The sequence below is a fragment of the Patagioenas fasciata genome, chromosome 2, assembly GCF_037038585.1.
Source record: "Patagioenas fasciata isolate bPatFas1 chromosome 2, bPatFas1.hap1, whole genome shotgun sequence".
NCBI classification, from domain to species: Eukaryota; Metazoa; Chordata; class Aves; order Columbiformes; family Columbidae; genus Patagioenas; species Patagioenas fasciata.
The window spans coordinates 40,904,171-40,930,477 of NC_092521.1; the positions used below are offsets into that span (position 1 = coordinate 40,904,171).

At 40.4% G+C, this 26,307-nt stretch overlaps 1 protein-coding gene across 6 annotated transcripts in view; it reads right to left on the reverse strand.

The window, feature by feature from the left end:
- The window catches only part of FAM110B (family with sequence similarity 110 member B), a 112,274-nt gene that overhangs the window by 48,911 nt on the left and 37,056 nt on the right, over positions 1–26,307 (reverse strand). Inside the window, exon 1 of one of the 6 annotated variants that reach the window (XM_065831836.2) lies at positions 9,311–9,456. The exons of 4 other annotated variants lie outside the window; for them this stretch is intronic. The gene's annotated coding sequence lies outside the window, so the exon portion shown is untranslated. Of the gene's footprint in view, positions 1–9,310; positions 9,457–26,307 lie in introns of those variants that run through there. One more of the 6 variants, XM_065831840.2, reaches the window with a different exon arrangement.

Sequence of the window (26,307 nt, forward strand, 5' to 3'; positions counted from 1 at the left end):
GTTTTACACTTTAAAATAGGGAACAGGACTTTTTCTTCTTGCTTCAGGTGGTCAAAGAGTCCTTGAAATTGAAATTCACGGCACACGTGAGCATTAGAGACTTGGGAAGAAGAGGTGCTGGAGGACAGAAGGAGGTATGGTTTTAAAGTACACATGCAGGAAGGGAAAGAAGAGCAGGGAAGTGAAACTCAAGCTGTCAGTATGAACTCAGCCCTTCTTTATGTGTGTTGGTGATGCCCAACAATACTTCTCCACTACTACAGGTTACTTCTAAAGGATTTTCAAAAGACAATTGCATAGACCAAAGAAAGTAATCTATTCAAGTGTAAAAGGCCTAAACTAAGACAAACTGGGAATACAATGGTACAGTTCATAAGAATTAAAAGATTTATCTGATTAATTTTTGAAAATTCAACAACAACAAAAAGTTCAAAACTTCCTAGAGACTGTGATTGAAGTTGATGTGTTAAGCATGGAACTAAGCAAGCTCTCATAAATAGAGATTGATTTCCTTCATCTTCAAAACAGATTATTTTATTATTATTTTTGCACGTACTTCACTGACTTAGGGATGTCTACGTAGCATCTCTAAGATGTTATGTCAAGACCTGTGAACAAGCAGGAAAAAGTAAATCCCACACCATATTTGACCAGAGAGCATCAGAAGAGAACATAAGGCACTGACATGTAATTTAAACACTAAAAGTCCGAACGTTTTTGGGAATAAAGATAACAGTTTCTGTAACTTCATATATAAAGCCCCAGGTCTGCACACTCTGTCAACTTATCTTGGCCAAGATGTTAACAAAGGCAACATCTTCAACCCCAATTAATATAATAGTAATAATGGTGATCCTTTAAACAGGAGGAACACTGATTTTAATGGGGGCTGAACAGGAGAAAGAAACCATGCTAATGCTGTAAGGCAAGATTCATGGCTTCAAAGGGACACAAGGAAAAACTCTGAAAGTATCTCTTTTTCCCCCACAAAGTTACTCAATTCATGCTACAAAGGATGCTCATAAACAGCTTCCTCCAATACCACCCCTGAAGTCACCTTGTGCTTCATGTACTCCAAAAACATGAAATGTAATTTTAACAGCCAGCCTTGTCCAGCTTTCTAGTTTTCAGCAACACTGTCAGACCTACACAGCTACTGCGGGCTGCAGAATCAGGGCTTAACATCACAACAGCAATTATGCGTATGTAGGACTCCAAAAAGTATTTGCATAAATACAAAGTGCCTGTAGAGAGTTCTCAATCCAGGACAGTTTTCTCATGTTTACTACTTAATTCGAAGAAATGTTTTTGAGACAGGGGAATCAAGCTGAGGGTACACCCCCCTCTTCTGACCCAGAACCTTTTGGTCTCTTTTTTCGCATGCAAATCTCCTTCTGGGTGCGCTTTGTGCCCACTTAACACATAATGTGGACCATAACAAAGATGTAATTATGTATAAGTAGAGCCCACCAGAAATAATCTACGAAAAAATAAAGCTTTCCTTAGAGAAATTTTATCTATAGCATTTTTTACTATACAGATACCTATACCTATTATAGTGGAAGGGAAAAACATCGCAATGGCTGCATAAAACACAGAAACCCAGTGTGGCCGATGTGAAACGTCATTTGTGTATTTAAGAAAAATATAAAAACATTCTCTTCCTCCCTTTTCCATCTGATATTCTCCAGTTTGGCCTAGGCTCCAGACAGATTTACACAGCAGCCAGAAATACGTAGGTGTATACATATGTATACATGTGCACATTCAGACCTAATGATAGGTATAAAATGTGAAGTGATTTTGGATAGGCACCTCTGGAGCTTGTCTGCTCCAACCCCTTGCAGAAAGCACGGCCACCTAAAGCAGGTTGCCCAAGATCATGTCCCATTTGGGTTTTGAATATCTCCATGGACGAAGACTTCACAACCTCTCTGGGCAACCTGTGTCAGCCTTTGGCTATCCTCGGAGTGAAAAAAAAAAGCAAATTATGATGTTTGAAAGGAATTTCCTGTATTTCAATTTGTGCCTGTTATCTCTTGTCCTGCCACAGGATACCACTGAGAAGAGCCTGCCTCCATCTTCTTTACTCTTCCCTGTCAGGTATTTATAGACACTGATAATTCCACAGTTAATTTCAGTGAGAAGCTCAGAAAAAAAGCTCTGTGTAGGATTCTAATTCTTCCAGTACTATGTTCCCCATAAGCCAGAAGTAAGAGTCACTATAAATGCCAGACATACATATTTCCTGGAGATGAGGGAGGCATCAATCCAGTTTCGGCAAACTTGCAAAAAAAAAAAAAAAAATTAAGAAAATCAATGGTAATTCAACACCAGATGGATTTAGTATTTGTAGATGTCTTCTAAGAATGGATGTTTTAAGAGTTACTTGCAGACATGTTTTTGATGCAGATTTAGGCTTCAGAGTCATGCTGAAGTAAAATAAGAAAGTATAAGTTGCTTTGTAACATAAGGAAAGAGAAAATACTTGCAAAAAACCTGGCTCTTTAGAGAGCTAAAAAATCACAGTAAAGCAGCATTCCAGTTTTTCTATACATACCATGGGAAAAACTCCTTACCAAGCCACACTAGAGATGAAGAACCCAAATCCTGTATACCTTAGCATGGGATGGGGGCATGATCTGCTTGGCTGTTGCTGTGTGAGAATTTAATGAAGGCTCTCAGCAAAACCTCCTCCCAGTGCAGAGCCTCCGGCTCTAGCAGGATCCTTTAGGCGCCCAGTGCAGCAAACGTGCCAAGTAGTCGGCGCAAAAAAGAGCAAAATAAATGTGACTTTAAGGCAATAAGCACCCACGTGGCTCAGAGCCCTATGGGCAGCAGGGAAGCTGTCAAGATTCAGGTCAGTAATGTGCAACTTCTGCCTGAGACACCTACAAAGCGTGGGACGGGCAGAAGCAGCTCCTGGGGTCAAGCACTCACAGAAGTATGGCTGGTGTGAGGTACCTGCATGGAGGCAGGACGAAAAGGAGCCCCGCTTGTGGAATGACCAGCAAAGCTCATTAATCACTTTGGAGAGATCTGATCTACAGGTGACAAGAGGATGACAGGAAGATGAACAGAGATGCTCGCTTTCAGTAACGAGGTAAAAGGCTGAGAGAGAAAAAAAAAAAGCTGATATATCAGACTTGCAAAGGTCAGGGGTAAGATTGGTATTTGTCAGAATGAACTTCCCAAGCAGGAGCCAAGGACATCTAGCTCCAACAAATAAATAAATATTTTTAAACAAACAAACAAAAACAAACACAAAACATACACACACCAAAAAAAAAAAAAAAACAACAAACAAACAAAAATCCCAAACTTAAGAAAGTTTCAGAGAACTCAAATTCTTCACCTGCTGCTGTTCTTGGGCACCTTTGCCTAAAAGGTATTTTTGAATATCCCCCCCCTTCCGAAAGGAGCAGCGGCTGCGAAGATGCCAAAGAGCACACGGCTGAATGGCAGATAGAAGCTGAAAGGCAGAGAGAGAGAGATCAGAGGAAAAAAAAAAAGATTTGAATGGGAAAACAGGGCAGATGAATTTAGCAAGGAGGTGGCAGCAAGCCAAGAAGAGAAAAACCATGAGGAAGAGAGAAACAAGAGGCATCAAAACGCTGAAGGACAATGACACCATCTATTTTGAGGTCCTGTTCTGTTGCATCCACCATGGTATCTGCCTTCCATATAAGATTAACAGCAATCTTACTGCTTCTGCTGGGCTTCACCCAGTCCCTGGGGAGGGCAGGGGCCAAACCAGTAAACCCTGCACTCCATGACATGCTCAAGGACAACAGGGAGGAATGGATGGGATAGGAGCATGGATTGTAATAGGGTTGATGTAACAGTAGTGGAAGAGGAAGGGATGTAATTTATCAAGTCCTTCATGTATCTTCTGATTAGACTGCTGTTGTAATGTCACAGTAGAAATACAAAGCTGCACACATTTTCAGATAATTGCAATGCCCAAAATACCCAATGTCAATTATGACACTGAGACAGAAGGAAACAGTCCTTACCCTGGGAAGTTTGTACTGTTAAGTGCTTATACAGACAGGAATAGTTCTACTGATTTTATAATATTTTTAACTATTTTTAAAGACATTTGCAGTGATGCTTTATGATCTTAAAGCACATACTGTTCATCCTACTTTGCAAGCACACAGGCTGTGGTCACATACAAGATGCTTCATCTTTATTGTTTCTGTTCCTCCTTCTCCTCTGCCCTTTTTCTGCCTATATTATATTACACAGGCAAGAAACACTTTGGAACAGGGACTGTATCATATGCATTTGCATTATCACAAAATCACAGAATGGTTGGGGTTGGAAGGGACCTCTGGAGATCATCTAGTCCAACCCACCTGCTAAAGCAGGTTCACCTAGAGCAGATTGCACAGGGAATGTATCCAGGCAGGTTCTAAATGTCTCCAGAGAAGGAGACTCCACAACCTCTCTGGGTAGCCTGTTCCAGTGCTCTATCACCCTCAAAGTAAAGAAGTTTCTCCTCATATTCAGATGGAACCTCCTGTGCTTCAGTCTGTGTCCGTTGCCCCCCATCCTATCATTGGGCACCACTGAAAGGAATCTGGTCCCATCCTCTTGGCACGCACCCTTGAGAGTATCATTACCTACAAACCCAATACCCAGACCTTAAAAGAATTAGTTATAACCATGGACCCTAAACAAACACAGAAGTCAAATACTTCCAAACTTGTAAAAATGTGCATGTCTATTAAAACCTGGATATTCACATTTCTCTCCAGTTAAATGGCACAATTAACCCAGTAAAGTTGTATTACACATGGCATAACTTTGCTACAGAATGTGTTTCTACAGACTTCCTAACCAGAGAGTAGAACAGTCTAATCTTTGGGCTAGTCTACCAACTCTCCAAATGCTAAGCTCCTTCAAGAGAAGTAAGAATTTAATATCCTTCTTTGCCATTAATTGGGATTTTGTAGTACAAGCATTCATATTAGTAAGGTATGAATGGATCCAGTAAAAATCATTCTATCAGACCAAACAGATAAAAATCAAAATAGATGGCCATATAATCATCAGTTGTATAAATGATATACTGTTTCAATTAATAAACCAATATAGTACAGAAGTATGAGGCAACTGTATGACAGGACATAAAACCAAATAATGGCTGTTGTGGAATGGAATGGACAATTCATGTTTAAAAATGACATATTTAAAAAGTGAGGAACCAGGTTGGAAACTTCAGCTGCTTCATGGATAGGCTGTAGCAAGTAGTTGTGCCTACAGGTGACTGAAGCATATCCACAAAAGACAATGCAAAATTAAGACAGAAATCTTGTTACCAGGATTATGCAGACAATAGCATCCAGGATTACTATTTGCCAGTTGAATTCTACATTAAATCTATCAAGCCGCATTTAATACTTCAGGTAATACATTTACAAACAATTACAATTAATTGCAACAGGAGATTAAGTGTAAAAAAAAAAAAAATTAATAATATCAATTTTGTTTTCAATTCACCATACCACTGCAGCTGTGAGAACTGCAAGAAAAAGACTGCTGTTTCTATTCCCTGGTCTATAAAACATGACCTTGCTCTAAACATTGCAAATGTTTGACAGGAAGATGCCAAAAGCTAGGCACATTTCTTTAATCTGCTGTTTGAAGTTTCTGACTCCATACAGTCCCCAGAATAACTTGTGGTAGGTGAGGAAGATCCCTGATGAAGGGACAGGGCAGGGTAGACCTTCCCCACCATGAGGCCTGGTCTTGGCCAGTCCTTGGGCACAGAACAACCATGTCCCCAAATGGGGGCAGTAACTGTCTGCATACAGACAACGTGGTCACATTTCCAGCCCCATTAATTACTGCTGCTGCATCCATGTGGGCAGAGTGCCATGACGATAAGGCCTTCCCAAATCACTGTACCCCTTGCAGAGCCTGCAGAGGGAATCAGCACCAAGAGGGCTGGCTCATTCTGCACCTCCCCAGCACCCGGCCCAACAGTTTTCAGGTTTAAAAGAATAAAAAGACCATCACCCAACAAAACGCAGAAAACAAGCTACTGATTTCCCATGAACTCTCAGAGTGTTCTAATAAGCATTTACAGATGGGCTACTGCATGTCTCGACCATTTAAATAGACAGACATTTCATCAACAAAGTGGCAATTGAAATTGGTTCCAAAAACAGAGGAAAATGCAAAAGGAGCTTTGGGGCACAATGTCGCTTTTCTCATTTTGATGTAAACCTTTACACATATATCACTTACTGCTACTCGACTTCAAAACTATAAAGCGTAAAAGTGCAAATCCTGCAAAATAAACACTGTGGTAATACTTTAAATCCCCAGGACTGTTCCTCAGGAGTATCTCTTTCATTGCTATCAGACTAGAAAAAAAAAATGCATTAACCTTAAGCGTCACCTTTCTGCTTCAGAGTTTGTATGCTTTTAAGTAACGCAAAATTCACTCACACACATAGCAGTAAAATACCTTAATAAACCAGAGCCACTGTAGCACTGTTTATTACAGGCATCCAGTTTACCGCATATATCCATCTCAAGCTAGCAGCCAAGGCTGGTGTTTCTGAAAACATTAATCTTGAAGGAATATTTATATTTCTACTGGATTATAACGAGACTACTGGTATGACATTGAAAGTGTAAACAACATATGAATTTCTACACAAACATATTTTAGTGTTAGATCATACAAGCGATTCTTCTCCAGCTATATATGGATACATGTGAAAAACCTGAGACCTTTATTTTTGTAACATACTTTTGTGCCATCAACATACAAATGCAAAAACGCACACGCACACAACATTTCTGATTGGAAAGAAGTTTCCCTTCTACTTAACAGAGGACTTGGAGGTTTATCTACAAGGCAAGATATCAGAAATAAGAACAGTTCTCAGAGGTGCATAGCACACATGCAATGCATGCCTCTCCTAACAAAGAATAATCAAAAACTTTTACACCAAGAAACTCACTGGCAACATTTGTATATAAAATCTCATTGAGAATAACCTGAAGTGTGCAACATTTCCTGTAGCAATATGCTGGTTATATTTTAAATATGTTTATAGCGACAAAGGCAACAACTTTTTCAGAGAGCAATCCACATGAACTGTTGCTTAAATCAGTTTTCTTTGTTTACTCAGAAGAAAAATGAGGTTATAACAAAAAAGAGAAGCAATAATTAAGTATTATAGCTTATTTCTTCCTGTTATTGTATTGCAAGTTTAAATTATACTTTCACCAGTTCTAGTTTCACGACTGCATTTTTATCTGGTGATGCTTGCATAGATCATCACAGCTCCTTTTGGAGGCAGAGATGTCCACACCTAAATAACTGCTGGTGCAGTATTTCAGTTCCAGTGGGTGGTGGTATTCCCTATACCAAGCACTAAAAATATGCTAACTTCTACAGTGTTTTTCCAGCTGTGCCTTATGTTACTTACAAATAACAATAGCTTAATAGATGGAACAGAAAATAACAGCCTCTTGTCTTTTAAAAATACACTGTATTGAAAATACACACATTACTAACATCACTGTTATTTGCAACAGCATCCCGTACAGGAGTAAAGGTCATAAAGATGTAGGTAAATTACTTCAGGTAAGGCATAGTTTAACTTAAAACCTCTTAAAGACACTTTTGGTTGTTAATTTGGAGAAATGAGGGAATATGAAACAGCCTGAGAACAACACGCCTTCACAGCCCAAGTCCTTCATATCCAGGTTTAACTGTTAACATGCAAAATTGCCATTTTCCAAGTCTACACAGAAGAGAACAACTTTGGAAATAAAACTGAGGTGAATGTAGACACCAAGATCACTATTTTAGTCAAGAGCAAAAATTAAAAGAAACTGGTATGTACTAGCTGTGATTAAACCTCCCAAATATTTTGCCTTTTGAATATGCTATCACAAATAACAAAGCATGCATATCTGTTGTACCACAGTCATATAAAGTTAGCAACTGAATAAGTGCTCACTTTAAAGGTTATCTACTCAGAGGGTAACACCATTTCATACTACAGAGCTTAAGAGTGAACAACTTAAATTTTGTTTTGGTTCAAACAGTAGGAAAAACCTCTTCATGGATAGGTGCAAAAAGAAGAGTGAAGACTAATACCAAAATAGTTCCCGTTCCTAACACCTTTCTGATCCTGCCTGAGACAATCCACTCATACCTCAGACGCATGGTGGCAGCCAGCCAGCCAGATGACTAGTGACTTAATATACAAGTTCATGTGGGCTCTGGAGTCTGACAGAGACAAGGGCATTAACTTTGGAGTCTCAGCAGTCAGCCTCAATATTCAAAAGTCATCAAATGAGGCATGACTACATTAAGGGACTTTTTTTTTTTCCTATACTTCATGCTTGCTTCCTTCTGTTCTGAACAGCTTTCACTGTAAGATGTGCTCATTAAATATGTATGCTTTTTATAGGAAAAGTTGTGATCAATTGATGTGTAGGTCAAGTATGAAAATAACTTAAATGGGTATGACGCTATGATAAATATTGTAATAGCCTCAGAATCATAGATTAAAAGGTCGGCATAATAGATATATCTATCTTGTTTCATTCTACTGATGAAGGCAGTTCTGACAATAAACACGGCTTTGGGCCAAAATTCAGCCTTTGAGAACAATACAGATATATACAGATAGCACAAATGTGTGTGCAAGCAAAGGATATACTGCAATGTACCAGGCAGGGTGGCTTTAGTTTCATTTTGAAAACCACCTAAAATAAAACCCAGTGGATGAAACAAAGAATCCACCCAAACATGAAGGCTCCAGCATCTTTGTTGAAAGAACAATAGCATATTACTCCTCATCCCTCTATCTTGTTGCAAGAGAACCAACAAGATAGTTATTGCTGTGATCAAATTAAAGAACACTTCACAGAATTATTCTTTAAACTAATCACTATTTATAGAGATTTATTTTCATGTGCCAATAGTTATAAATGCTCTAATTCAATTGCTCCGCAGAAAACATCCCAATAAAAGAAATATTTCAATTAGCATAACAAAAGGCAGCCAGTAAAAATCACTCACATGCACAGGCTCAAAATTTCAAACGAAAGCAATATTCCCATACAAATACACTATTTCTGAACTAAATCCATTCTAATGATATGTTTTCTAATCTGACGGTTCTCCTGCCGGAGTACACGTGATATTAATAAAAGCAAGATCAAATTAAACAGATGACATGATTAACAGTATTCATTTCATGCATGACTGTTTTACCAGAGAGATAAAGACCTGAAAGTAATTACCACCGAGTCAAACCCCTTCACTGACCTCCCGTCTTGCGACTAGCAGTCCTTAAGCACTGATGTTTTGCAACAAAGACCAGTGCCTTTCATCTGGGGGGGGTTCTTTTACGCTACGAGCCCAGCACCTCTCCCGTGGCACGCAGGCAGTACCTCTGTATCTATGTCTGTAATGCAGCATAAAGATGACTGGGGAAACCTATCAAACCGGCAGGCAGCAACCTCGCCCGCCAATAAGCGCCGGGCACATGCAGAATCCAGCACATGCTCGCTGGGGCTCGCAGCCCGTCACCATCACCGCTGCCAAGCCGGCTGCTCGGCTAATTATAGCCCTTCTCTGGAGCACGGGGCTGCCGAGGCACCGCACGCTGGGAAATGAGAGCTGGACCGATCACACCTTTCAGCCGAAAGCATCGACATTTGGGATTTGTCTGGGTGCATAAAGATGAAATTCCTGTTTGGGTTTCTTGGGCTTTGTTTGAATGATTTGTCTATGAGGGGGTTTGTTTCTGCGTCCGATATATTTAGGAGTGCTCTTTCAGAAGATGAGCACTTGTAGTTTGCTAGGTCTATTAGAAGGAGATAATAAAATGCAGCAGTTTATTCCGCCAGCATTCTTGTTTTGAAGGCACACGCATCATATACAAAGCAGATTTCAGATTGGTTTATGTCCAGTACTTCAAAATCTACACCATAACCCTCAGATTGGTGAGGCACCACACATATTCTTAGTGCACAGTAGCCCTACAGAAGTCAACAGGATCCCCTCTGTCCTTTACATTGACACGTGGGTAGATACTCAGATGACCCCAGCGCTTCTGTGTGCGTTGGCACATGAAGTCCTAAATAAGCTTTCATGAGGTTACAATGGAAATGCCAAGGCAATTTCTGCCATTATGCACAACAACTGAATTCATTTGGAAAATACTTAACCATGAGCAAATACTCCTTGTAAGTATGGAGAACTGACTCAAATAAGGCTTACACACATCTTATAAATATGTAAGTCTACAAAACTAAGGAATGTTAAGATCTAAGAGACAACTGTATATTTGAAAGATGCTGAGAGCTCCTATAGTATCAGGTAAATAATTATGAGAAAAAAATACAGGCACCTGTAATTTAGTCTTCCTTGACAACATATTTCAATTGATCTCTCTGATTGGCACAAATCGGGGGGGGGAAAAAAAAAAAATCTGAAGTTTCCTGTCCCTACATGGTTCATATAATCACCTAATCTCTACACCGACCAAAAGGTTTTCAAATGTCAGTGGCAAGATGAAAGTACACAGCCTGTTTCTTAGAAGTTCCAGTGCCAGTTGTCTCTCGTGAGGTACAGTATGTTTTTCATAACTGATATTGCCAAAACATCATAATGCTACAGTATTATGTGTACAAAAACTTTACAACACTTTAAGGATGTTCCACTAAGCTACACATAAACCACAGCCACAAACATTATACTTTGAATAGTTGGAACCCCACTGCAATAATGAGCTCCTATGTGCCTACACCAGCATTCTTCCTAATTCTTTACTCTTATCACTAGCACCATACAGTATCAGGCACAGCCCAAGTGCATGATATTAAGGGCTGTTTATAGATATTTTAATCTATCATACTTAGCTTGAGAACAAAAATTATATTTGCTACTACATAAAACATTACTAATGGAACAAGACTTCCATGTTGCAACACAGTGCAAGACCATATTTATTGACAATATGTAAATAGCTGTGCTACAGCTTTTTTAATCTGCCAGTGAAAATTGCTCATAACGAGTTGCTCTGTGCTAGAAACAGACTTCATCTCTGTACGAAAAATATTCTCAAGCTATATATGGCTAGAAATAAAAATGAAACACAGGAAGAGTGACATTTTGCTCCTTGATTCAACTTTCAGTCAACATTAAGCTGTGTGTTGCAATAAACGAAGGAGGCTGTTTTATTAAGTCTTCCTTTTCAGATTACAGCATTTAAGGAGCACATCAATTTTTATAAACTGTGCTTCTTTAAAATACTGTAAAATATTCCAGCTTTCTCAGCAGTACTGCTTGAAGCCAGAAAACTATGTATTTCATTAATAAAGGCAGGAGGGGCAGTTATACAAAGGTTAAAAACTTAATTTAAAAAGCATTCAAGAGACATGGGAAGAAGAGGTGCTCAATTATTTGATTATCAGATAGGGAATGATTTTTCTAGCAATGTTTTGCTGAAGGTAGCAACAGGGGAACATGACCAGTAGTCTTGGCCCCAGACCTCTAATCAAGCTTTTGGCAATGTGCATATTTGCCAAGCAAACGAAAATACACACATATACATACAAAATTTAAAAAACAAAACTTAAATCATTATTCTAATCTAATCCCCCCTTCACAGACCAACAAGCTACCTATGACAGGTGACAAAACAACCAAGAATCCTTGAACAGAAATTAAACTTCAGCTGCCACAAGCATTTGTGGCTCACTCCCATGCAAGCTGCTGAGCTCATGTCTCCCCCACCTCTCCCCAGCAGCTCCCCAAGCCCTCACTGCTCCCTCCTGTGTGTGTCGCTTTCTTTTTTTAAAACCTCATGGCAGCAGCAGCTGGGGGACACCCTACCAAATCTAAGATCACATCAGGTCCTCCATTAGGATGTTTCCCCACCAACAGCTGCAAACTGCAAAGCTGAATTTCGAGAGGCACCTACTTGTCTCTGCAACACAATCAACACTCACTAATCTCCATGCTTAGCTAGCAGACAAGTCAGAAGTGTCTCCATATCCATCTCAGTTTGAACAGTCACTTCTAACCATCACAACAATGTGCTGGGCAATAAAGGTGTAGGGAACAGCATGGCATGTCTGATGTCTGGAGGCAGTGGTGGTTTGCAAGGGTCCACATCCAGCAAAGGCAGGTGGCTAAAACTCCATCTGAGAACATCACAGAGCTCCATCAGCCTTGTCTCCACCACCTGTGGTGACCACACACAAGTGCCTGGACCGTGTACAAGACCTGGTACAGGACACAGGCCAGCAAGAGGACAAGAGAAGTTTCAGGTGGACACAGTCACAAGAGATTCCTCAGCTCCAGCAAGTCTTTGTTGGAAGTCAACAACTTGTAAAAGGTAAGTGAGTTGGCCAATATTCAGCAGAATTTGTACAGCTGGGAAGCCTGCAGACCAGTGGCAAACTCACCACAATATCTATCATCATTTGTGGAGGAAAATAAAACATGGGCCTAGTGTCTGCCATATAAACTTTTCTCAGAAAGTCACAAGTGCCAACCTTCAAGGTCAGCACTCAGCATGGAAAAAACTATGTCTATTTCATGGAGCACAGGGACACTTCTCGGATTGATCCTGATTTCAGTCGGGTAAGACAGCAGTTACCTGTACATGTGTGCCTATACATCTGCATATATGTTGGTGCAATTGATCATGTTTTAAAGTTGGTCAGCTAACCTGCAACTTTAGAGCTTTTTTCCAAATAGGCTAATTATAAATCCAAGTGCTCCAGACAGCACTTCCTCTGGATGCTTAATAACAGGCAGAGACATCTCACTATTAAAGCCAGAGATTCTCTACAGGACAGTATTAATACTGATTCCTACAGAGTATTTTTAATAGCAGTCATATTCACTTTTTCCTCAGAATCACAAAAAAAAAAAAAAAACACCCCCACACCCACATTCCAAAGGACATGACCACCCCTCACCTCCACAGACCTACAAGTTGGCAGTGTCTTCACTGTAGACTGAACTGACTAAAATGAAGACACCAGTCCATCATCACCACCTCAGTGAAGCAGGGGAAGAACAGTTAAGCAGTCAGTGAGGTGTGTTTCATCCTACCGCTGATGGATACAGTAAAGAAGGATCTTAAGTGAAGCCTGCAGCAGGTTTACTACACTAAGCACTTGCACTTTGCCCACACAACCAGATGTGGAAGAACACAGTATCAGAATTCTGTGAACACAGAAACTGCAAATGTGAATGATAAGACATTTTGAAGACTCCACATCCCCCTAAAATGTGCTTCCTATCACATACCACTCTGACACTCCTCCAACCCAACGTCAACCTTCTAACATCCCAGTGTTCTAATTCCTCAGGTTCCTTCCATTTCTCCTTCACTGCAATGTATTTTTCCACCCCGTATGCTATTTCAGCAATCACCTCAAACCACACAAATATCCTTTGTGTCCTCTTGTCTTTCCACCCTACTTATTTTTAGTTCCACTGCCTTTCCTCACAGCTGGCAGCAGAGGTGCAGTATGAACTGTACATTTCAGAAAACAACACAGCTGTCAGCACAACCGAGACCTTAGCAAGACCAAAACATGTGTGCCTCCTAGCCAGCACTTCATGACCTCTGGTTGACCAGCCAGATGGCCATGAAGTTGGTAAACCACAATATATTCATTAACGATTTAGATGAGGGAATTGAGTGTACTATCAGCAAGTTTGCTGATGACACTAAGCTGGGAGGAGTGGCTGACACGCCAGAAGGCTGTGCTGCCATCCAGCGGGACCTGGACAGGCTGGAGAGTTGGGCGGGGAATAACCTGATGGAATTTAACAAGGGAAAGTGTAGAGTCCTGCATCTGGGCAGGAACAACCCCAGGTTCCAGTATAGGTTGGGGAATGACCTATTAGAGAGCAGTGTAGGGGAAAGGGACCTGGGGGTCCTGGTGGACAACAGGATGACCATGAGCCAGCACTGTGCCCTTGTGGCCAGGAAGGCTAATGGCATCCTTGGGTGTATTACAAGGGGGGTGGTCAGTAGATCGAGAGAGGTCCTCCTTCCCCTCTACTCTGCCCTGGTGAGACCCCATCTGGAATATTGTGTCCAGTTCTGGGCCCCTCAGTTCAAGAAGGACAGGGAACTGCTGGAGAGGGTCCAGCGTAGGGCAACAAAGATGATTAAGGGAGTGGAGCACCTCCCTTATGAAGAAAGGCTGAGGGAGCTGGGGCTCTTTAGTTTGGAGAAGAGGAGACTGAGGGGTGACCTTATTAATGTTTATAAATATATAAAGGGTGAGTGCCATGAGGATGGAGTCAGGCTCTTCTCAGTGGCAAACAATGATAGGACAAGGGGTAATGGGATCAAGCTGGAACACAAGAGGTTCCACTTAAATTTGAGAAAGAACTTCTTCTCAGTGAGGGTAACAGAGCACTGGAACAGGCTACCCAGGGAGGTTGTGGAGTCTCCTTCCCTGGAGACATTCAAAGCCCGCATGGACACATTCCTGTGTGACCTCACCTAGGCGTTCCTGCTCCAGCAGGGGGATTGGACTAGATGATCTTTTGAGGTCCCTTCCAATCCCAAACATACTGTGATACTGTGAAAGGGACCACGCTGGTTATTAGTGACACAGTAAGCATAAGAAATAACCTTAGGTAGTGCATACAAGTCATGGACCCCATATAGTGCATGCCTGGCTCGCATAAAATGAATGCTCATGACCCTAGTGAGCCAAAGATTGTAAAATATAGTATAGAAAAAGCAGCCTCTGCTTCCGAGTGGTCAAGTGAGAGGAGACGTTATCAGACCAAAGAGAACAATTTAAAAAAGGACACAAAAACAAACCTCAAACAAAAAAAAAGCCCCACAAACCAAAAAAAGAAACAACAAACATGACTGACTGTAAGATGCTAAAGTCCTTACACAAGGTATAATGGTAGCAAAAGTCAGCTGCTTACAAGGACATGGGAGGTGTCCTTGTCTACACTGGAACAAGACACAAGAGGGTTTTGTAAGTGAAGATACATTTTTTTGTATTCCATGTGGTGGAAAACAGGGAACCTGAGAGCGTCACTTAAGTCAGAAAGCTGACAGAAATACAGATTTTCCTCAGTGGAAGAGCAGAAAAAAAGAGCTTGCAATATAATAAGTATACTTCCCATACCTCTACATTATTAATCTTCATCACTAAGGCTGGCGCTTTCTTCTCCTCTATTTACTATCATTTTCACTATGACCACATTAAAGCAATGGGTGACACAATCTGATGCTGAGTATATCTAACTGAAATATCTATAGATTGGCCTGGGAAAACTTTAAATTCTATTCTTCCATTAGAAGACAGGTGCAATTTTTCAAAAATGCTATACTGCAAAAGCTGAAAGGATGAGGTGCAGCACTCCTCTCTTTGAAGGAAGAACTCCCTCAGACTTGCTCACTTCTGTAATTAAGAACATTATTTCCAGTTCTGAGTAGAAAGTGAAGCTCTGAGGCTTTCTTTGATCTTATGTGATGACAATGAAGACCCATCAAGCTCTCTAAAGCCCATTGTTTTTTTATTCTTCAAAGACTGTTTTCCGCTCTCTTACATCTCTCTATGCAATAAGGTGTTTATGTTGAACTGCAAAATGCAACTAGAAAGCAAGTCAAGGTGTGACTGCTGGAACATGAAGTGGTTCCTCACAGATGCCAACACATATAGGCATTCACTTAACATCCGGCCTGCTGCCAGCCAGCTCGCTGAGAGCTCAGACACTGCAAACCTTTCAGACTTCAAGTCTCCAGTCCACACCCATAATTCAGAGTTTCAGAGCAACTCTCAGATCTTATTACTTTACACAAGAGTTGAAGATACTCAGCACAATGAATCCCAGACGAGAACTAGCTTTGAATGCAATGGCTTTGGTTATCATTTCAAGGCTCACAAGTTTGAAGACAGCCTACTAAACTTTGAGCCTTTTTAGCCAGATGTAAAATAAATTTAGATTTTAATCTTTGAAAGACTGTTAATTTAATGACTAGAAATTGTGTCCATCTAAAACCAGCAGCTGTGACTTGCTATACCAGAATCCAGTCTCGCAGTCTTCTTACAAGAAACCAGAAGCACTTTGCTGGCACAGATGAAGAGCCTTTCTTGGAAGAGAGGTTTAATTATTTAATGGAGCAAGCCAAAAGCCCTTTTATGAAAGAGTCTTCGGGACTCTCATTCCACATAATGTTCCTGAAGAAGAGCTTACTTGCACCTCGGGCAGCTTGTAGACCTAGCAGTTAAAGTTTGCAGGGCTGATAAGATCCCAGCCCCTGCTTGCAAGAGTGCTTGTGGCTTTTATTCTACCCTCTGATGCAAAATGCATGCACGGGTCACATAACTACAGCTATGAAAAATTAGTATAAATGGGTACAGATAAGTGCCCACCTCTCAAGTCTAGAGACTCCCACTCCTTGTTTTCCACCCCTTTCTGACCATTTGAACAGACATCCCCCTCCCTGCATACTGCTCTGACTAAGGTGAGGGGGGAGAGTGATGTCCTACCAAAACTGGCACAGGAGCTGCGGAGTGCTCTGAAGAAGATGGGAAACATGCACCACGGGAACTCAGTCACATTGTGGGAATAAATTACTTACTGGTCTGCCTTCTCAAGCTTTTCTTGGGCAAAACAGCAGGCATTTTCTTTACCTTCCCTTCCTAGGCCCAGGAGCAAAAAATGTTGCCTAGTTTCTCTACAGCACATGTCTGTATGGCAATGTAGCCTCACACAAGTCACCACTTGTAACACTGCTGCTGTCGATAACCAGCGTTTCTTCAGGTGGCCATCCTCTTGAAGTGCTGACTGATCGGAGGATCAATCTCAAATCAGATGGAGCCTTTTATCCCCCTTTGTCCCAGCTGCAAATCAACAGGGCTTCCAGAATAGGGTTCTAAAAGCACAGGCATCAGGATCTTCAGTTTTACATTAAACAAAATGCAAGTACAGAACAACCTTTGTCTCACTGGCAGTGTCATTTAACACCACTGAATACACACATCATTTTAGTAGGCATTTATTTATTTTGGCAAGAATTTATATCAACATAAGATCAGGAATAAAGCAGGCTAATGCTTATAGGTCTGAACCAAGTCTTCACTGCAAACTCAAACGCATTTTGTGAGCATAAATACGCAGCAAGTATGCCTTATCCTTTCTAATACTGCGAAGAACAGCACATTTTTGAGATCACTGGTTTCCCAATGCCTCAAGCAGGTCATATATCAGCGGTGAGTCTAAAAGTCGCAAACATATCAGAGGGGGAAGGGGAAATCAGTAATCCCACAACAACGTAACATTAAGAGCATAACAATAATCCTTTCATGTCCCTATAAGAATTAGGTACAAACAAAGACGGGAAAATAAGGTTAAAAGGTGATCTCTCAAAATTAAATGAAGTCAGAACTGGAGTTTTCAATCTGTCTCAAACATGTATCTCCTGCATGCTCTATGATAATGTAGTCCTTAGCGATGTGAACAAGAAAGTCTCTCCTTGCTCCCCAAACTTTCGCCTTAATCAGGGTCTAAAGAAGGAGCTGCTCCAAAGCTAATCAGCAAATAAAACAGATATTGATATTTTCAAAGCAAATTCCAGCAGCCTGTAGTCAAAACATAAGCAGCATAACCACAGTAAAAGGGTTGCTAGAAAAGGGAAACATGAGCAAGTTTCAAAGTTGCATAAGTGCTTAACACTGACTTCACTGTACATGTTATTCATATTTTTTAACAGAAACCGCATAATTATGAAAAACACTGCATAACTTAAAAGCCATCATAATTTCTATACTCAGCTGGATTGCTGCATGCAATCCCACCATATCCCACCCACTAGCATAAATATTCATATTTGGAAGGACCAAGGAGAAGCAATGTAAATAACCCTGCGCATAGCGCTGAGATCCATACTGATCAGCACACAGGCTACAGTGTGTGCATGGCTAACCTGTAATATCTAACCATTTATCTCACTTAAAGTATTCAAGCTATTCTGGGTATTTAGAACCGCCCCATTTATATAATTCCGTATGTGTTTCATTAAAACCAAATTGAAATAGCTTTGAAATACTGATGTTGTGAAGGATTTAGAAGGCTCATTTTTCTCTTTCGGTACTTAGAATATAATAATCTCTTGTGGTAAATCAGTATACCATGTCGGGAAACAGTAGGTTCTACTACTGCTCAGCATCTCATCAATACAATGAGACAAAACCCAAACAAATTTATTTATGAATACTTTTCTTAAACACTAATTTAGAAGTTAGGGTAAAGTTTTAACTATGTTTAGAAGCATCTGCTCATTCAGAACACGGGATTTAAATTGACATTTTCATATCTGAGACTGAATAAAGGAAAAGTTGGAAAATTATCTTTCACCTTTTGCAGTAGTCACATTATTTTAGAGCTCTCTAAACATGTATCTTCAACTCCCAGTGAAAGCAGAGATCTGGAGTAAAACCAGAAACTCCTTCAAGCCTTCCCAATCATATTGTGCACTAGAATATCTGATGTCTTCCATCCCATGGCATCCCTCCAGCCTTCCTGCAGCTGAAGACTGAGTTAATGTTTGGTAGAACTTATAGACAACTTCTTCAAGTAAATAAAAATACAAGAGGAAAAAGTACCAAGCCAAACTAACTCTGGATATATGAGATAGGCTGATGAAAGAGATGCAGGCCTCCTCTTCAGAAGTTCACTATGTCAAAAAAAGCTCAAAAGAATAAAAACAAAATGGAAAAAAAAATAAGAGCCCAAAAGAAAGGGGCAACAAACCCCACACCTAACAGATATTAACAGGCAGAGAAGTCCAGAAAACAAAGTATACTTTCTAACTGGCAGTACCTCTTTGCTCACCTCATCAGCTTTGAAAGCCTGCTGGCAGCAGATCTACAAAACTCGTGAGGAAAGAAGTAAAATTGTCATTGTCATGTACGTTATTTGCATCTCACTTGTAGAAATCTCCGGGGAACCTACTCGTAACTACTTCAAAAACAGAATTATCCAGGCAAAGATCCTTCCCAGTAGCAACACAAGCAGCAGTTCATACTAACTGTACTTCATGCAGTGTGGACATAACTTTTTTTACAGGTAAACAGATTTAATTTACGTAGTCCTCGAGGCAGCCAAATGGAAAAACACTATTGATTTCACATCTGACCCCCCTGCAATTCAGCACTACAATCTAGTGAGCTAAAAAGGCAGGCACCCTGACCTGTGGTTAAATACTGCAGTCTGTGGCACACAGCATTTCCTCAATAGAGGAGGAAAGTAGTGAAAGCCAGCCACCAAAATGAAAGCATTGCTGGAGCTGATTGCTCCAGGGACACCACCAACAGGGCAGAACCCACAACAAGCAGCAGAGAGAAAACATTTCTTCTTAAAAATGGTCTTTACCTTCAACTTAAAAGTGAAGCCTGTTGGTAGGCGGGGTTAAATATTTTGTATTTGAAAGTACAGTGAAAGACGACAGTGGACTTACCCTCGACATGCCCTGACCATCAGAAGAAAGAGCCTGTGAAGAGCCTGCAGAGGCTGTACTCGTGAGAACACTTGGGAACGCTTCATACCTTGTTTTGGGGTTTTGTTTTCCTAAACATTAATGAAACTCACTGTAGCTTACAACTGAGAAAATGAAGATAGAAACAAGGATAAGAAGATAGAACAAAGCTAAATATAGGTATAGTTACCTGATGCTTTAGATAACTGGTGAGTCATTTGAGTACTTGCACTAAAGCATTCAAAAATTAAAGGCTGCTGGTGCACAATTTATAAAAGACGACTACATGCATATCCACACTACATCTCATAAATCCTTTTTTCCTCCCCTCCTCTCCAAAATTACCTGTCTTTTATATTACAAGATGAAACCTTTTAACACAAGGAGTACCATTAATATGAAGACTCAGTGTATTAAGCTAACAAGATCTGAAGTTACCTATAAACACCTTCTTCCTTTAACACTGACATTTATAACATAGATTGTGACTAAAACAGATGAGTGCAGTAACTTGGTATAATCATAAGCAATCATTCCAGAAGAATGTGATCTAATACTTGTAATTTAAAATTATCTTGCAATCTGACTTACAAAATAAAGAAAACAAAGATATCATTCAGGTGAGTCAACATTTTCATTACAGGCTGCCTATCCCACTGAGAATTCAACTGACTGAACATTGCAAAAGAACGTGTTCTTGTAGAAATAAGTTATCAAGATATAACTCGAAACAGCCACAAAGTAAGCATGGTGTATATAGGTTTATTCATTTCCATGAAGCTTTTCTTATTAGTAGAACACAGACAGATGACAAATAGAAAGCTCTATAGAAGACAAAACCCCATTGGAATAATCCACAGGTAACAGAAGACTTCATTTAGAATTGATGCAAATACATCAAGCTTGGATATCAGAATGATTACATTTTAATGCAAGCAATTCTGGCTAGAGATAATTTAAATCACACTGAAATGACTGACTAATTTTCGGCTGAGGTCATGTATCTTAGTCTTGCTTTGTTCAAGCAGTTTACCACGGAGCGCTTCTGATCAAACACTGTTTGTTTATATGACACATGAGAAAATCCTTCACTCCTCTGAAAGTTTACAGCATCCTAACCTAATATAAATTATAAATTGTGGCTGCAGTAGGCAGTAGCAATGAAAGAGAAAGTGAATACTTTTTTTTAAACAACATTAAACAGATCTATGCATAAGCATGTCTCTTTTTAGAAAATACCTTATATATTAAAAAAACTATTTTATAGATGTTGGCACATATAAATAAGTGAAAGTTGACTTAGGCACCAGATTGTGCATTTATCTAGCATAAGAATTTACACTTTTTAAGTCTATTAAGAACCCTGTCATTTGGAAGCTTGTTATTTTGGGCGGAAGAGGGATAAGGAGGGGGTAACAAGCTCTTCTCATGCCCCAGTGCCACAGCAGGAGGGCTCAGGGACAATGGTGAAAAAGTAAAATCATCTCTGAATGAGTTCACTGAAAAATTATTTTCTATTATTTGTACTCCTCAGACTTCATTAAAGAATAGAGCCTAGTACTAGTTCCTTGGGAAAAATTAAATAGGGATGTTTTTAATTCAACACATACTCTAAGAAACAGACTTGAGTGAAAACATTAAATTTTATTGCATAGCAGGCAATTCTGGATGATCTACCATGACAACCACCATGATATCAGCTGTCCTTATAGAATCATTTAGGTTGGAAGCACCCTCAAGATCATCGAGTCTGACCATAACGTAACTCTGGCACTAAAGCATGTCCCTGAGAATCTCATCTAAGCACGTTTTAAACACCTCCAGAGATGGTGAATCAACCACTTTCCTGGGCAGACTCTTCCAGCATTTTACATCCCTCTCCATGAAGAAATTCTTCCTAATATATACAAAGTGAACCCTCCCTGGTGTAACTTGAGGCCATTTCCTCTTGTCCTATCACTTGCTACTTGGGATAAGAGACCAACACTCACCTTGCTACCAACTCCTTTCAGGTAGTTGTAGACAGTGATAAGGTCTCCCCCTCAGCCTCCTTTTCTCTAGGCTGAACAGCCCCGGTTCCCTCAGCTGCTCCTCAGACTTGTGCTCAAAACCCTTCAGCATATTTGTTGCCCTTCTCCGAACTCTCTCTAGCACTTTAATGTCTTTCTTGCAGTGAGGGGCCCAAAACTGAACACAGGATTCGAGGTAGGGCCTCACCATGCTGAGTATGGGGGGAGATGGAAGGATAAGGACTATCTAGAACAGCTACACTGGGTAGAATGATGCCACTTCTGGTAACCTGGGAGACAGCTCCAAAACCACCAGCCACAGATGTAAAACTTCAGCAGGACTGGACTGAAGCCCTCCACTCTAAGTCCACTTAAGCCTCATCATGTTGCATATAAAGAGAGCTGCTTCCTTCCATGAAGAGCTCTTTTCAGTGCAGACAACACATGGCCTCTGCCTTCTGAACAGCTCAATGCTCCATTATCAGTACTGGTCAGCACAAACCAGGGTTAAGTGAAAAATCCACAGTAGGCATTTAATGCTTGAGATTAGCAGTCAATTCATTAATGTGACCTACTGGCCCATTTTGTATGTCAATTCTCTTCTGCAACCATGCCTGGTAGACGCAACAGGAGAATTATGCCGCCTAATGCCTTAATTTTGAAAACCTTCCCACTCAGAGAGGGTCTCAAGAAACTTGCGTTAAACAAAAATTAGATTCACCACAGGAGTTAAATTCCTTTACAACAGAGAGAAGATTCAATATCATCAAAACAAACAATGTCTGTTCTACATTACATGTTTTTGGAATATCCTTCATAAATTTAAGTTAGTTTAAAAAAAAAATTACAACGTCTAGAATTTGGATGTTGGTGGGTTTGATGGCTCTTTCAGGGAAGCGATAAAATCACATACCTAGTATTTTGACAGTGTAGTTCTGGAAATTAATGTAGCTGAAAATTTCATGATCTCTGAAAGTGTATCCACTAAAGAAACAGCAGGAACACCTAGTTTGTTCAATTATTTGTGGCTGAGAGTGGAAGATCTGTCCATCTCCAAGGAGAATAAACTTTACAATTGCCATAGCCGAAATAAACACTTTTGAATGACCAAAGCTTGTAACTCCTCATCAACACTGACTAGTAGCTGAGAGCTTATAAAATTATTGGTTATTGGGGTTTATTTATTTATTTTGGTTTTTTGTTTGTTTTGGTGGTTTTTTGGTTGTTGGGATCTTTCTGTTTATTTGTTTGAGAGGTTTTTTTAAGAGTTTAACAATTAACAAAAAGATCAGGAGAAAAAGTAGAGGCAGCCCACACACTCCTGCCCCTCAAGTCATCTCCTCTAGAGAAACTGACTGAAGAAATTCAGGTCAACATGAGCCAATGCAAAAGCCACAGAACTCCTTCATGTATCTGAGTGGCTTCCAGCAGTGGAAGGGGCAGCTGGGAGACAAGGAACAGCTCCAGGCACGGACCACAAGGGTCAGGACAGCAAGTGCTTCACCGGACTTCAGTGTGAATGCAGCTCTCCAGCTGGCAGCCACACAAAACACTGACTTTGATACACAGACACTCACATATGTGCTCAAAGATTTTCCCTCCCATCACCATTTTCTTCACCGCCTCAGTTTGGAGAGGGCTAGTGAAGAGTGAGACCTGACTACTTCTTTATCCCACTGGCTGCTCCTGCCTTTTACTAGGTCAGAACTTCAACATGACATGACAAAAAAGGTTAAGACCACAAGGTGATCCTCCTAGCACTGCAGGGCACCTTAGGGTCTGAAAGCCACATACAATGCAGGGAAAACAATGCTGGAAAAGACATTTTATCTGTGTTTCTGCAGTTGATGACCTTCACCAGACTACTCCTCTGACAAAACACAAAGCACTGAATACAAAAACCACCAACAAGGACCTAACTAAATCCCATAAATGTCTGGAGAAGAAGCAATAAATGATTAATTCATGTTTATAGAAGTTTGTGTAAACTGAATAGAAGTCCGAGACTTAAGATGACCATAGTTTCCCATGTATGAATTCATGGCAGAGCTTTCTCATGGTTTTAGAAGCACAACTGTATACAGCTATACACAGATATGATCATCTTCACACTATTCACTGACCTGTCTCAGGGTCACAGCAAGCTTTGCAGTACTCTTTCTCTCCATCATCACTTTCAGATGCAGTTCACCAATATTAAAATAAAATGGCTCGGTCTGGTCTGAAATACCCTGAGAAGTACAAAATGAGCAGAGACCAAACAAGAAAATTGAAGGAGATTGCTCAAGCAGCAAAAGAAAAACTTGTCTTACAAGATCTTCTCCCTTCTCCTCTCTACTTTTTGCAGCTTTCCATTTCTTCGCACACTGGCCCACCCATTGCCAGGAAGGACTGCGTGATTATGGCTCAATTCTTTACCTGTCAGAAATGCCCTACAAGACTCCCTCATCTCACCACTTCTCTCACAGGCACTCCACAGACCTGTACCACACCTCTTCTTTTCTCTCCTCTCTGCAACACCAACCACACTGCAAAGATGGCTCAGAGAGCCTCATCTCCCTCAGCTGCTTTACTTCCACATGCCATCCAAGCCTGGCCCTCTCTAGTTTTGCCTTTTCACCAGTCTTGCTGCGATGCTCTCTCCTGAGCAAGCGTTGGCATCCCCCATCCTTCCTGAGACACCACTCACCCTTACAGCGATCTGCTCCCTCCCACCCCAGGCCTGTTCCTCCTTCCCCAAAACTTCCCGTGTCCTGAGACACCAACTGACTCACCTGCCTCAGCCTCCCACTAACTCAAATCCCTTCATTAAGCCGCTTTGAGCACAGCAACTTCAATCTTGCCACCAATGACTTTTTACCACTGCTTTTCCAGAGCAACATCTTTAATCTGCTGGCCTCCTGTCAACATCTCCTTCCCCGTCGTGCACAACTGCTTTGCTCCTGTTTGGGGGCCACTGAATAAGGATGTTGGATGATTTTGTGTTGGGTATACTAATGTGTGCCTAAGGAATAGTAAGCCTCATACTCTCACCTCAGGTATGAGGTTCTAGAACAATTTTGAAGACAAGAATAATGAAGGACACATCAAAAACTGGAAAGTAGGATGAACTGCAACATACATCTGCCAGAAGTATATTGTGCTAGACTAGTCCAGCACCTTTCCTTAGCACTGATTTTTCTAGATAATGACAGTGTGTATATTTAATTCCTAGGCTCTGCTACTCTAAGACTTACTAGAGTAGCACAAAGGGAAGGAACAGTAGCCGCACAAAGCACAAGTTCGGTAATCAAAAACTCTGATAAAAATGGCAATCATCAGCTGAAAATAAGAAAATAATTAAGACCATGTGCATGCCTGTCTCGACCATGAGCTGCTGTTATGAAGCAATCTGTTGCTGGGGTCTTGGGCAAAGCCTTTCTCAGGAAGAGAAAAACATTATGAATGACTGACTGGAACACTGCTTGAGATGTGCAACCTTTTCCTCTGATAAACAGAATTAGAAAGGCCAGTACTACATTTAAACCAGTTGAAGAAAGAAAATGACCAAAAATTTTAAGGCACATTTTCAACCATTCCTATAACTTCAGCAGAGATACTTCAGCGGATAATCAAGATAAGAGTTTGCACCTTTCAGAGGTGCACACTTGGTGAAAACCACCGTGTCAAGAAAACGTAGATTATTCACCAACATTTCTCCTTTGAATCAGCACAGACACAACAGCTCAAAATACAGATTGGAAGAAACAACTGTTCATTTTGAGGAACAAGATTTCTACAAGCTCATAGAAAACAGACATCAAGCCTATCACACATAACACATAATGTAGCGTGTGCTACTTGCAGCATAAGCAGTAAGATTAGTATATACCAGTGTATTCATGCATCAGTATTCTTTTGCATACAAATACAGTCATACATTTATATCCCCTAGCAGAGCTGCAGAGCACAGTGTAAGGAAAGCTGGTGCCAGTAGAGGGAGGCAGTTGCTCTCCATGACATGCTTCTTCACATTCCCCCAGGCACAGTAGGAAGCCAACGAGTTTGTTTTTATGGAAGTGAACTCACCCCTCAGCCATTGTGTAAATGTGGCTTTAAATCAAGTTGTAATTAGATTTTTCTGTATTTAACAAAATGCCTCTTGTTGCTCTTCTTTTCCAGCTCTAGACAGGAAATAAACGTATTCATGAGAGAAAAAGAGAAAAAAAGTTTATGCCTCTTCCTAGAGCATATCCTGGCACACATGCAAAAGTAAGCATAAAACATAAAACAGTAAGCTTAAGACACTCAATCTTCACATTACATAGGAACACCAAGTTCTCTCAGCTAGTCTACTGTTAAATGTCAGCTCAATTTATCAATATTCTGCTTCACCACATTAACCTTGTTAAAAGTTACTAACAGCCCAACGCTTCCAGTCTAGCTTTAATTTGTAAATTTAATTTACCTGTCAGAAAACAAAAGTAGAAATCCTCAGCTAAAGACTCAAGCAAACTAAGCCTGCCACGTAATCATTTTAAGACAGATCTTTTCTTTCCCTCTTATGTCAGCTATTTTGGCCATAGCATTCCCATTTTTAACCAAATATCTTCATCCTTCTCTCGGTCTTTGTACAGACTGGTACTCATAAAATAAAACTGCACGTTTTCTTCAAATCCACTGTACTGTAATACTCATTGCCCAGGGTGGTTTTATTTGTTGGTCTAAGCTCTTTATGGACTAAACTGCATATTTTCACTGCACTTTGCATTTCATTACTAGAAACTGCATAG